General features: G+C 44.7%; 1 protein-coding gene and 2 long non-coding RNA genes across 3 annotated transcripts in view; all 3 read left to right on the top strand.

Moving 5' to 3' along the window:
• Positions 1-7,869, top strand: part of LOC117944279 — a 16,006-nt gene extending 8,137 nt beyond the window's left edge. The window contains exons 3-4 of the long non-coding RNA XR_004656529.1: positions 3,014-3,021; positions 7,761-7,869. This is a non-coding gene — a long non-coding RNA (uncharacterized LOC117944279). The remainder of the gene's footprint in view (positions 1-3,013; positions 3,022-7,760) is intronic.
• The window catches only part of LOC117945069 (tetratricopeptide repeat protein 28-like), a 210,715-nt gene that overhangs the window by 75,974 nt on the left and 122,049 nt on the right, over positions 1-12,692 (top strand). The gene's annotated exons all lie outside the window — the stretch shown is intronic.
• The window catches only part of LOC117944286, a 9,622-nt gene continuing 5,116 nt past the window's right edge, over positions 8,187-12,692 (top strand). Inside the window, exons 1-2 of the long non-coding RNA XR_004656535.1 lie at positions 8,187-8,270; positions 8,559-8,563. This is a non-coding gene — a long non-coding RNA (uncharacterized LOC117944286). The remainder of the gene's footprint in view (positions 8,271-8,558; positions 8,564-12,692) is intronic.

The following is a 12,692-nucleotide window of genomic DNA, read 5'->3' as shown; positions in this document are numbered from 1 at the left end:
TCTCTCTCTCTCTCTCTCTCTCTCTCTCTCTCTCTCTCTCACATACCCTTAAACTCATGCATTGTAAGCTATTTTGCATACACTCCAGCACCAACATAAAAGATGTGAAACGCACAATTCGAACACACTTATACACGCAGATGGTGGTGGCCAGGTTAGCTCCATCGGTAGAGCAGGCACACGCACATAGTGCGCAGGTCTAGTCCTCGAAGTTTCCTTTTGGGGACGTCGTTTCATATTGGGGACAAATTAAGAGTTGGAACAAAAGGTTATAAATTGCAGTATATCGCAGAAGATTTAAAATCGCACTAATATTGCATTGTGGCATAAGTATCTTGTTGATATCGCATCTGGAGGCGTCTGGTGATCCCCACCCCTGATATTCGGCGTCATGGCCTAATATATGGCTGGTTATTTAGGCGTGTGCAGGTATAGGGACACCGCTGCACCCGCCTGTATCACCGCAGCCTCCTCCTGTGTTGCTGCATCCTTCTAACAGAGCTGCTGCTTTCCTTCCTGTGTTTTTTGGCGACAGCGCTCCCTCGGTCTGTGACTCTGTTTTCCTCCCCTAACACGAGTACATGGGCTAATCCCCAGTTTGTGTGTGATTAGCCTAACAACTCTGCAGCATATTTAGTGCATGTGCGTGCTCTGTTTAAGCGCAGCTAATCTCCTAGCATCCCCAAACTGCTCAGTTCTCATGATCCTCCCTCTTCGTGTTCACGCTCTGTCTCTCTTCATGTTTCTCCTCAGGCTCCGTGTGCACACATGTGGCCGTTTTTACGCGTTAAAGCGTGCGGGTTGCTGTGCTCGCGTGTGTGTGTGTGTGTGTGTGTGTGCGTGGGTCTGCTGTGTGATGCACTCCCGCGGATGTTGTTATTTCAGAGGACGCTGCTGTGTTTGAGGCTCCCCCCGAGGGACGGGGATATGTTTAGAGATGCTGCAACCGCAGCCCGCCTTTTATCTGTATCGCCGTTGATCATCAGGTGATAGGGTGCACAGAGGCTTTATAACAATAGTGATGGTATCAATTAATCACATTTACAGTATTGTGCTTCATCAGATAGGCATGGGCTCATCCTTCAGAGCGGTGTGTATGCCACACACACACACACACACACACACACACACACACACACACACACACAAGGTAATGTGTGTGTGTTTGACTTTGTGCCTGCACATGGATTGAGGGTGGAGGGATTAGAATTAGCAGATGGACTGTATTTGCATTAGCCACCAGGGTGCTAACGCAGACGGAGTCAATCTGGTGTGCAAGGCTGAGAGCAGGTTGTTGCTCTCTGGGGAAGAGCCAGGCCGGGACACCCTGTCTGGGACTTTTAGCCGCGGGGGGTCCAGGTCTGTCTGCATGTGTTAGCTAATGTCAAGGGGGGTCGGCATAGCACAGGTGGGTTCAGTGCAAACTTTGGTTTGAGTAGCTGCAAAGATGAATCAATTAGTTGTCAACTATTAAATTACTTAAAAAAGAAACTCATATTTCAGATATAGACATTTTTTGGGGGGGGTCAGATTTGACCCTGAGGACAACAGGGGTTATTAAATGTGACTATCTTATAGTTTCTGTGACAGTAAACTGAATATCTTTGAGTTGTGGACAAAACAAGACATTTGAGGACCTGTTCTTGGGACTTTTTGGGAAAACACTGATACACATTTTTCACCATTCTCCGTCATTTTATAGACCAAACTAATTGATAAACCCTTGGGTTGTCATTGGGTCCAATTTGACCCATTTTTAAAGTTATTTTATATCAGAAATATGGTTTTCTTACAACCATATTACCCAAAATATCATGGATGCATGCACGTTGTATGGAAGCCATGCAACAATATTCAGGTACAAGATGCTTACTTTCATTGAAATGAATTGAATTTGGGGTGTTTAGTCAATCTCATAGCATTTGAAAAAAAAATGAAATGTTTTCAAAACATATCCTGACAAACTTTGATAGCTACCAGTCTGTGATTCACTCAGCATGCTTTAATCTAATCTATTATTCAAAACAATTCATAATGTCTAAACTCAAAAATTAGGTATTTCATGTAAATTAGGTTAATTGACCATGAATAAAAAAAATTGAAAAAGTGACGACATAATTTTGAAAAGTGTCAAGAACAACTCATTTTTTAAATTTTGACCCAGAAGGACGACAAATTTCTGGTGGACGGGAAAACAACACAAGGGTTAATGGGGGGGGAAATCAACAGATTAATCGACAATGAGAATAATTCTTAGCTGCAGCCCAGCTGTTTCTGTTAGGGTTAAAACGAGTTAGTGCTGTTAACTAAAGGAGAGGAAGAGGAGGAGGTTACAAGCACAGTGAGAGGAGGGAGGAGGGCATCAAACTAAAAAAAAAACACAAGTGTTTTGGAGTCAGTTAGCTTTCGTCCTGATGTATTCATGATTCTTTATTTCCCTTTTTGTTCTCTGTTCTCCAAGTTCTCCGCGAACGCTGTTGCACAAGAAAGAACAAGACCTTTGAGAACGTCGTTTTGGGCTTTTTGGGACATCCGATCCACATTTTCGCCATTCTCCAACATTTTGTAGATCAAACTAATTGATTAATGGAGAAAGAAATCAACAGATCCATTGGCAATGTTTAAAACGGGTTAGTGCTACTAACTAAAAGAGAGGAAGAGGAGGAGGTTACAAGCACAGTGAGAGGAGGGAGGAGGGCATGTGAGGGGAGCTCACAAACTCAAAACCCCTCGCAAGTGTTTTGTAGTCAATTAGCTTTCGTCCTGAAGTATTCATGCTTCTTCCTTTCCCTTTGTTCTCCGCTCTCTTAGTTCTCCAGTCCCGAGCTCTTGTTAGGCGAGGCTTGTGTTTTCGTCATCCAACCATCACATTCCCTGCAGAAATGGCCAAATCTTTCCTTCTCTCTTGGTGTTTCTCGGATATCTGTTTCACTCGGAATTCATCCTTTTGAAAATATATTCAGCATGCTTTCTCAAAGGCAACGTTTTGAACTGTTACGGATGCACAATGCAGCCAAAAGTGTTTTTTTTAAGTTCTCCTATTAAAGTTTGTCCTGTTTGTAAATCCCTGTTGAAGGAAATGTACTGTATGTACGCTTCTCTAAACCTGTCCTTTAAAAGAACATTATGCTATTGTTGTCTAACAGATCACTAAACTGAGCCGACTAACAACTAGCTAGCTGAAGTAGGCCAGGCAGCTTTATCTGTAGAGCACATTTCAGCAACAGGGCAATTCAAAGTGCTTTACACAAAATCAGTTAAACAGATAAAACACAAGTATAAACAGTTAAAATAAAAACATTAAGACAGATAAAACCCTAACCCCCCCTAACCCTAACCCACTTGAGACTACCTTCCCACTAATTAGTCCATGTTAGTGCTTCCTTTCGTGATCCCCCTCAGTGTCTCTACCCTTCACGACTCTATTTTTAGAGACATTACCTTTTATCTCCTTGGACTCTTCTTCTCTCTAATTAAGCCGATCTAGCGCTGCCTTTCGTGTCTATCCAACGACCGTCTTTGCGTGATTTTCAGATCTTTTGACACTACACTTTCACACTTTTTCTTTAAAGTGTTACCGTTTAAGTCTGTCTTTCTCTGTCTTTCTCTGTATTACACAACCTTTATACTTGTTCCTTTTCCTCAACAAAATTCATTCCATATCTATTTCGGAATTTCCACAAATGTGCCAATAATGTGTTAATATTTTATTTTTATTTTTTTAGTAACGGCTGATATCGTTAGCTAAAAGTTGTTTTAGCTAGCGGTTGAAATCGCTAACGGTTGAAATCGCTAGCTAACAGTTGAAATAGACAATGGTTGAAATTGCTTATGGTTGGAATAGCTAACGTTTGAAACCGCTAACGGTTGAAATACTTAGCTAACAGTTGTAATACTTAGCTAACGGTTGAAATAGCTAACAGATGAAATACTTAGCTAAAGGTTGAAATAGCTAACAGATGAAATACTTAGCTAACGGTTGAAATAGCTAACAGATGAAATACTCAGGTAACGGTTGAAATAGCTAACAGTTGGAATACTTTGCTAATGGTCGGAATAGTTAGCTAACGTTTCAAATCACTAACGGTTGAAATAGCTGACGGTTGAAATAGCTAACGGTTGAAATACTTAGCTAATGGTTGGGTTATGAAACAATTAACCATTCCAACCGTTATTTTAACATTTAGACAAAAAACGCTATGTGGAGCAGTCTGGTAGGTTCAGGAAATAACATCACTTGACTGTAATGCAGCCTTTAAAACCAGGAAAAGACACTTCTGCCCTATTATGATATTTTGATATCCGAAATGTAAGACGATATATCTAGTCTCATATCACGATATCGATAAAATATCGCTATGTTGCCCAGCTTTAGCCTAAATGCTAACAAATGACTCTGACTCTGTGATTATTGCTCCTCAGGATCCACACAAATCGATGGGAACCATCTCTTCTAGAAGTAAAGAGCCAATGGGAAGCCTTAGGTTGTCTTGGAGCCGGAGCGACCTCCGGCCACATGACTGTGCAGTATTTAACATTTCGTGCCAAACGCAGACAGCGAGAACTCCTCATTTCTTTTTAGTGGTAGCTCTTGAGTTGAGAATTAAGAAGTGATAGCGACTTGGCTGGAACTTCCCCAGGGTGCTTTGCAGGGAGCGACTCGGAGATACTGACAGATACTTAGGGGGTTGTTTTAGTGGCGGTTTACAAGCATGGCACTTGTGGAACAAAAGGAGAGATGAAGGCTACCAGTCCCCAGAGTTTTTAGGCCTTAGTGCAGGCTTTCTATTTTGGGAATAATGATTCTTTGAGAGAACAAGAGAGTTCGGGAGGGAGAGTATAAGAGAAGCAGGCCTTTTTTTTTTTTTATTGCACCCATTACATGTCATCACTCCAAACTAATCATGTCTTGGAAATTGAGCCCGAGGAAGACTGCTGAGCTTGGATTTTACTCCCTTCCTCCTCCTCCTCCCCCCTTTCTCTTTGCTCTTTTCCTCTGTTTCTTCCCCTTCTGTCTCACATCGTTTTGCCTCTTCATCTCAGTCCAATCTGTAATCCCGCCCTCTCTCTATCCATATCTGTGCCCTCTTTTATTACCCTGTCCTTCTCTTTGCTTGCATTTTATTCCTCCTGCTCCCATTTCTCTTTCCTCCCCTCTTTCCTCCCCTCCCTTCCTCTCTCTGGTATTTCAGTTAACTACTGAGCCAGAGAATAGTGCCCCAGCGCCTGTGCTCTGGATTGTTTGCACTCAGACAAAGAAGTAGATTTTCAATTAAAGTGCGTGTCATTAGAAAGATGGGGTCACTCAGCCTTCGCGGGCTGTGATGGCGGCTCATTTTCCCCAACATTGTCCCCCCCCCCCCCCCCCCCCCCCCCCCCCCCCCCCCCCGTTTCTGCCTGAGACGCTCGAGCTCCACGTAGGCTCGTGACGATTGGCGGTCAGTAAGTATATCGACGATCAAATGAATGATCGGCGATTGGTTTTTCGTCAGACATTTATATTTAAGCAGTTTGAACTCAGAACTCTAATATCTAGGATATGGCGTTGCATAGTCTGTCCACCAGAGGACGCTCTACAACGTCCCTGTTAGTGATGGCGTTGCATAGTCTGTCCACCAGAGGACGCTCTACAACGTCCCTGTTAGTGATGGTGTTGCATAGTCTGTCCACCAGAGGACGCTCTACAACGTCCCTGTTAGTGATGGCGTTGCATAGTCTGTCCACCAGAGGACGCTCTACAACGTCCCTGTTAGTGAAGGCTCCAAAAGTATTCAGTGGCTGTTAAATTTCAAATACTTATGTCTGTTATTTGCTTCCATACGATCTAACCTCCGATGGATTTCTGAGGACTATGCTTACCTGGTCCTCAGATCTCTGCAGGGTGAATCCAGACAGCTAGCTAGACTATCTGTCCAATCTGAGGACTATGGTTACCTGGTCCTCAGGTCTCTGCAGGGTAAATCCAGACAGCTAGCTAGATTATCTGTCCAATCTGAGGACTATGGTTACCTGGTCCTCAGGTCTCTGCAGGGTAAATCCACACAGCTAGCTGGACTGTCTTTCCAATCTGCATTTTCTCTCGCACGACTATTTTACAGCAGCTCCGTGTGGAGTTTAGCGCCACCCGAGACGATTGGTATTGGCATTTCTTCAAAACAATCGCAGTTTGTCTCCCATCCCGGAACGCTGTATGCACTAGCCAGACGTTCCTCCGGTCTGGCAACGCGAGACTAGCTCATCCTAAATGCAGATTATTAGATGCTATTACCAGTGGTGTCTGGGCTCCTGCAGACCTGCTTCTAACGGCAGCTCCCACAGTCAAAAAAAGTGGAAGTCTGCTGTGTGAGATGCAACCAACGTGACTGAACCGAGGGAGCCCCTGTCTGGTAACTGCGTTGGCTTAATAATACCAAGAAGGCTATCTCCACATGACAGGTGGTCGCGAGATATGGCGTGATAAAATGCTGCATGAATTACCCAGACTGGTGGGATTGCAGTTTTGCTGCAAATAAAAGGAGAGTGCAGGCTTCTTCCTTTTTTTTTTCGAGAGGGAGAGGCGAAAGGCAACTGGATGGGAAATGTGATGGGAAGTGGTAGAGCGGACTTAGCTGTGACACAGGGGGAAGCTTTGAATGGTTGAATCCTGAATGCATTGTGGGCAGTTGTTATCTCTCAATACAAAAAACACAAACCAGTCAGGTCTGGATGAATGAGCTTGAAGAGCAGCGACACGGGAGCCGGGGGACGGACAGCGACCAGATTACATGCCCGGTCTATCCTCCAGGGTGAGAAGAAGATGCTTTTGTTCCTATAACGCTGCATTTGCACACATATTTGAAGCTCTCCTGGCTGTGATTACCTCTCGCCACATTGTCAATCTCCATTTCTCACCTCTGCCAGTCTCTCTCCTATGTGTGTGTGTTCGGCTTTGCGCGTGTGTGTGTGTGTGTGTGTGTGTGTGTGCACACGTTGTGAGCAAAAGGGGGGGGGGCGGCTATATTAGATTTGGCAGAGGCAGCACAATTTGTCTGACATGTTGAGGGAGAAGATTAGAGGGGGGAAACACAAAATGTATTCAGTATTACACTCTCATCTCACAGCTGTAGCAATTGATTTTTTTTTTTAAAGTACACATCGGAGTGCGTGGGTTGCCGATAGCTGTGGAGAGGGAGGTGTGGAGGACCGGCATTATCGGGCCATAGACCCCAATTCACACCCAATTCAGAAATGGAAAGCGGATAAACAGCAATAATCTGTTTCTGCGGATGGGAGCGTGTCTAAAGTCATTTGGGGGCGGGCGGGGCGGCTGTGTATGAGTTCCTACACCACTCTGGCTCATTGTCCTCTGCTCCGCGGCTCGGCCTAAGCCTGCCCTCGGGGTCAGATTACTCGCAAAATGCCTCATAGCCTTCCCAGGATTCCCCTGGTCTGGGCTTATCATTCTCGTGCACATTCAGCAGCTCTGCAGGAACGCGAGGGCGCCGTCTGAGTCCACGTTATTCCCGGTTGACCAGTCGCTGAACGCTACCGACGACACAACAGCGGGGAAAATGCATTCAGCAGCAGCAGATTATTAAAATGGGTCAAACATGTAAAAAAAACTGCGAAAAAGGCAACTGTAGCAGACAAAAACTCCTTGAGTGGCGCTGCAAATAACGGTTGTATTCATGTGCAGATACCTGTTTTAATGAATTAGTTGTCAGGTCTTTGAAATGTCTGAAAATGGTAAATAAACCGTGGATCGTTGGTGCCCAAAAAAGCCCAAGACGACGTCCTTAAATATCTCGTTTTGTCCAAAACTCAAAAATATTCCGTTCTCTGTCACAGCGGAGAGAAGAAACCAGAAAATATTCACACTTAACAAGCTGACATCAGGTTTTTATTTTTAGGGAATGTGTTTTCTACAAGTCAAAATATTATAATATAGAAAATGTTCACATTACAGAAGCTGCAATCAGAGTTTTACTTTTCATGTGGTTACCTGGTTTCAAGCCATTCTGGCGTGGTATTCAATTCAATTTTATTTATAGTATCAAAACAAATCATAACAAAAGTCTCGAGACACTTTACAGGTGGAGCAGGTCTGATGGGGCCGATTGGGGGGGTGGCTTGGGGTTGAATAGTGGCAATAATAGTCCCAGTAAAGATAATGTAATAGTGACTACAAACGGTAGTTGCAGTTGATTGAGTTGTCATTAATATTCACCGAGCTAAGCTGCTTGACTCTGGTTGGCTAACAGCTAGCCAATGAGAGCCTGGCTATCAGCATTGTTTACCCAGCTCATGAATATTAACGAGCTCAGGCAACATGACTTCATTTCGTCCTCTTATTTCTCTTCAGTGGCTAGAGCTGAAAGGAAGTTGCAGTTCATTTTCACATTCACAACATAACACACACACACATATGGACCCGACATGTTTAAAATAAGACAAGTTAAAAACGGTTTTGTGTGGCAGGGCACCTTTGAGTGAAAAATATTGAGTTATTTTAGACGGAGTAGGGCCTACATGTTAATTTGGCTTCATGGCCATCTTTGAGGTTCAACTTTAAATGAAAGCACCAGTCAATGCCAGCGAGTTAAGGGCGCTCTTTGGCAATAAATGGCTCGTCAAGAATGTGTGTAGTCTCATATGAAGTGATTAGTGACGCATGGCTGTGTTGGGAGAGGGAGCATCAATCAAGCCTGAGAGAAAGGATGGCTAATGACACGTGTTTCTGGGAGGGAGGCTCGGGGGGGGGGGGCGGGTGATGGCGGCTGCCTCTCGCACTCAGACGTGTATTTTCGCCCGCTTTGTTCTCTCGTCTCATCTCACAATTTATAATTATTAGTTGCTCGCTCGCGCTGACTTTACTTGAAAAGTTCACTCTCCTTGGTTATGAAAAGATTATGCCCCCTGTATTTTAACATAGGGGGGTGTATATTTATGCCCCTGTATTTTAACATAGGGGGGTGTATACTTAGGCCCCTGTATTTTAACATAGGGGGGTGTATACTTATGCCCCCTGTATTTTAACATAGGGGGGTGTATACTTACGCCCCTGTATGTTGAGTAAGAAAATGTATTTATTTATGACACATTAGTCATTCACAAAGATAATTGGTGTCCTTTAAGGTTGGATTTTTCCTAATATTCTTAATTACAATAATTTTATTCCTCTGTTCAGTCGACTTTAGCAAATGTTCATAAACATATGAGCACCCCTGTATCTTATGTTTACCAGAGATGTGCTCAGAAGTTCCTCTGATCTTAACTATTAGTGAAAATAATTAATAATTTCTGCTTTTTTAACTCAAATATTAGGTATAATTCTATATAAATGAGGGTTATTGACCATGGATTCCAAAAAGTAGTAAAACTAGTAAGGTGGTGTTAGTGAAAACTAAAAACAAAGTCTGAAAATGGACAAATATGTCAAATATTTGTCTATTTGTGTCAAATGTTTGTAAATATTTATAAGTGTTTTGTCATTTTTTGTTCAATTTTTTGTCCATTTTTGACCCGGGAGGACAACACAGGGGTTAAAAAAAAAGGTTTTACATGAATACTTTTGGACTTGTGTACAAGTGCTCACAACACATCGCAGCACACACACACACACACACACACACACACACACACACACACAGACCCCCCTTGGTTTGTAGCCTGGCAACCACAGTCAGTTAAACATGTGGTTTCTGTTTTTTTTTGGATCCCCTCTACTCCGTGTGTGGAGCTCTGTCTGACGTCAGCATGTGAACCGCCCGGGCCCACGTATCATGTGACAGACTCAACTCTCAGAGTCTCCCTTTGATCAGTCGGTAAAGCTCCAACCAGCTTCCCACTCACACTGTATTTACCTTGATGGGGGATTGGATGTGACTCGGCGGAGGATCGAGACCCTCCCGGGGCTCAGAACAAAGTTCTCGTGTTTTGTAAACAGGCGCATAAAACTGCATTGTGCAGAGCTGTTACTCACAGCTCTGCACAATGCACAGCCTGCGTGCGGGGGTGTATAATTCCAGCGTCCCTCGAGATTCCCGAGGCTTTGGTTAAACATTCCGGAAATGCCATCCCGGCGATCCGTCTGTGCCCACCAAGCCGAGGAGGAGTGGCTTCCTCCTCCTCCTCCTCCTCTCGACGTCTCGATGTGTTCAATTCCCTTCTGGAGCCGTCAGCTGGCACTGTGTGCTCCCCCCATCTGCTCGCTATTCTTCTACTCTTGTTTTATTCATATAGCTGCCACTCAATGTATATATGATCCATGTGTCCTGCATTAGTTTGGGTGTAAGTGTAACTTTAGTGTAAGTGTAGTATTGCAACGCTGGCGGTTTGGGTCTCAGATTGCAGCTTTGATTTGGTGTTATTTGTATGTTTTTTGGGGCATTTTGTTAACATTTGAATGCAGAGGCTAAGAAGTTGTGCTATTATGCTAGTCCAGTGCCACATATGGAAGGTAGACTACCAGTAACCTGCCAGATCTTTGGTTAGCACAGAAGCTGTCATTGGGAACTGTTAGGGAAAGTGCTGAAAGGGAAATATTTATAAAAAACTGGCAGGTTATTGGTTATTTGAGAGTGGTGTGTGACCCCCAGCCAATAACAGCATTCTCATTCCTAATCCGCCACTTTTCCTTAGCGGTCTGCTAACACACTGTCGCTGGGTCTATTGTTAGCGGTCTGCTAAGACACTGTCGCTGGGGCTATCTTTAGCGCTCTGCTAACTCACTGCCTCTGGGTCTATCGTTAGCGGTCTGCTAACCCACTGCCGCTGGGTCTATCTTTAGCGCTCTGCTAACTGACTGCCTCTGGGTCTAACGTTAGCGGTCTGCTAAACCACTGTTGCTGGATCTATCTTTAGCGCTCTGCTAACTCACTACCTCTGGGTCTATTGTTAGCGGTCTGCTAAACCACTGCTGCTAGGGCATTCGTTAGCGCTCTGCTAACACACTGTCGCTGGGTCTATCTTTAGCGATCTGCTAAACCACTGTTGCTGGGTCTATTGTTAGCGGTCTGCTAACTCACTGCCTCTGGGTCTATCGTTAGCGGTCTGCTAAGCCACTGCTGCTAGGGCATTCGTTAGCGCTCTGCTAACACACTGTCGCTGGGTCTATCTTTAGCGATCTGCTAAAGCACTGTTGCTGGGTCTATCTTTAGCGCTCTGCTAACTCACTGCTTCTGGGTCTATTGTTAGCGGTCTGCTAAACCACTGCTGCTAGGGCATTCGTTAGCGCTCTGCTAACTCACTGCCTCTGGGTCTATTGTTAGCGGTCTGATAACCCACTGCTGCTAGGTCTATCTTTAGCGCTCTGCTAACTCACTGCCTCTGGGTCTATTGTTAGCGGTCTGCTAACTCACTGCTGCTGGGTCTGACATTAGCGTTCCACTGTCTTACATTAGCAGTCCAAACATTAGCGGTCCACTGTCTTACATTAGCAGTCCACTGTATAATGTTAGCGGTCCACTGTATAACATTAGCGGTTTTCATCTGTTCGTCTGTATCGCCTTCAAAGAACTGTATAGGCTGATCCCTAGTTTAGAAAATCCAGTCACTTGCTAACTACCCAATGGGGAGCGTCCTCAGGCTACTAGCCACACAATATATACCTTGTTTTGTTTTGTTTTGTTTTTTAAAGATATTTTTTTTGGCTTTTTAGGCCTTTATTTGTACAGGACACCTGAAGACAAAGGAAAGAGAGAGGGGGGGGGGGAAGACATGCATCAAAGGGCCACATGTCGGAGTTGAACCCGGGTCCGCTGCGTCGAGGAGCAGACCTTTAAGTATGGGCGCACGCTCTACCAACTGAGCACCCTGGGCGCCCACTTCATATACCTTTGTAGAAATCATAGCATGGTATCGCACTAATTCTAACTCAATTACGCCCTTCCTTCTCTCCTGAGCCCCGGGCTTAACCTTATCTCAGATGGCCATGAACCATAACCGATATAATCATAGCGGTCCCTGTGTGGATGTGTTAGCAGCACATTATCAGATGTAGTAAATCAGTTTGTGAATTAATCAAATTAAGCCCCCGCTTGTTCAAACGGCAGCCCTCCCTCCCTCCCTCCTTCCTCCCCTCCTGTGTTGGAATCAGCCCGGCTCCGGAGCGTTCAGGTGTGGCTCCACCTCCGCACTCTGTTAATAAGGACGTAATGGCTCCGGATCTGCTCCCAGGCCCAAATTAATTCAATCAGTTCCACCGTGTGGTAAAGACTGCGGAGCCGGTGGCCCGCGCCGCTCGTCTAGCTTCGGCCGAGGCGTCGGCCCCGACCCCCCCCCCCCCCCATCGGGTGCTCGTAGCACCTGAACGCGCATCATCAAAGCGGCTCGGCGGGAGTCCGCAGGGACACATTGTCTCTGTTTGAAATATGGGAAAGTCTATTTGAACCATGTGAAACAGCCGTTCAAGTCAAGAGGTAATTAAACCCTTATTGTCTAATGGGGGGATTTATAATGTGAAGCATGCATCTTCCCCATTGGCTGTGTGTCTATTTCACACGTCTTCTATTATACTATAAAAGCAGTCAAAACCTAATTTTTCAGTGTAATGTTGAAGCATTTATATATTTATATATATATATTACAAAGAAGGCATACAAAGCAGTAGCACACAACCAGCCACCTAATTAAGTATTTCTGTAGCCAACAGCCATAGATAACGAAGGAAGCGAGGGTCGCTGGGAATTGGTTTGACAGCCTTTTCTCCGGTC

This window comes from Etheostoma cragini, chromosome 5, assembly GCF_013103735.1.
Source record: "Etheostoma cragini isolate CJK2018 chromosome 5, CSU_Ecrag_1.0, whole genome shotgun sequence".
NCBI lineage: Eukaryota > Metazoa > Chordata > Actinopteri > Perciformes > Percidae > Etheostoma > Etheostoma cragini.
The sequence above is the reverse complement of the archived record's forward strand: the minus strand, read 5'-3'. Positions and strand labels throughout refer to the sequence as shown.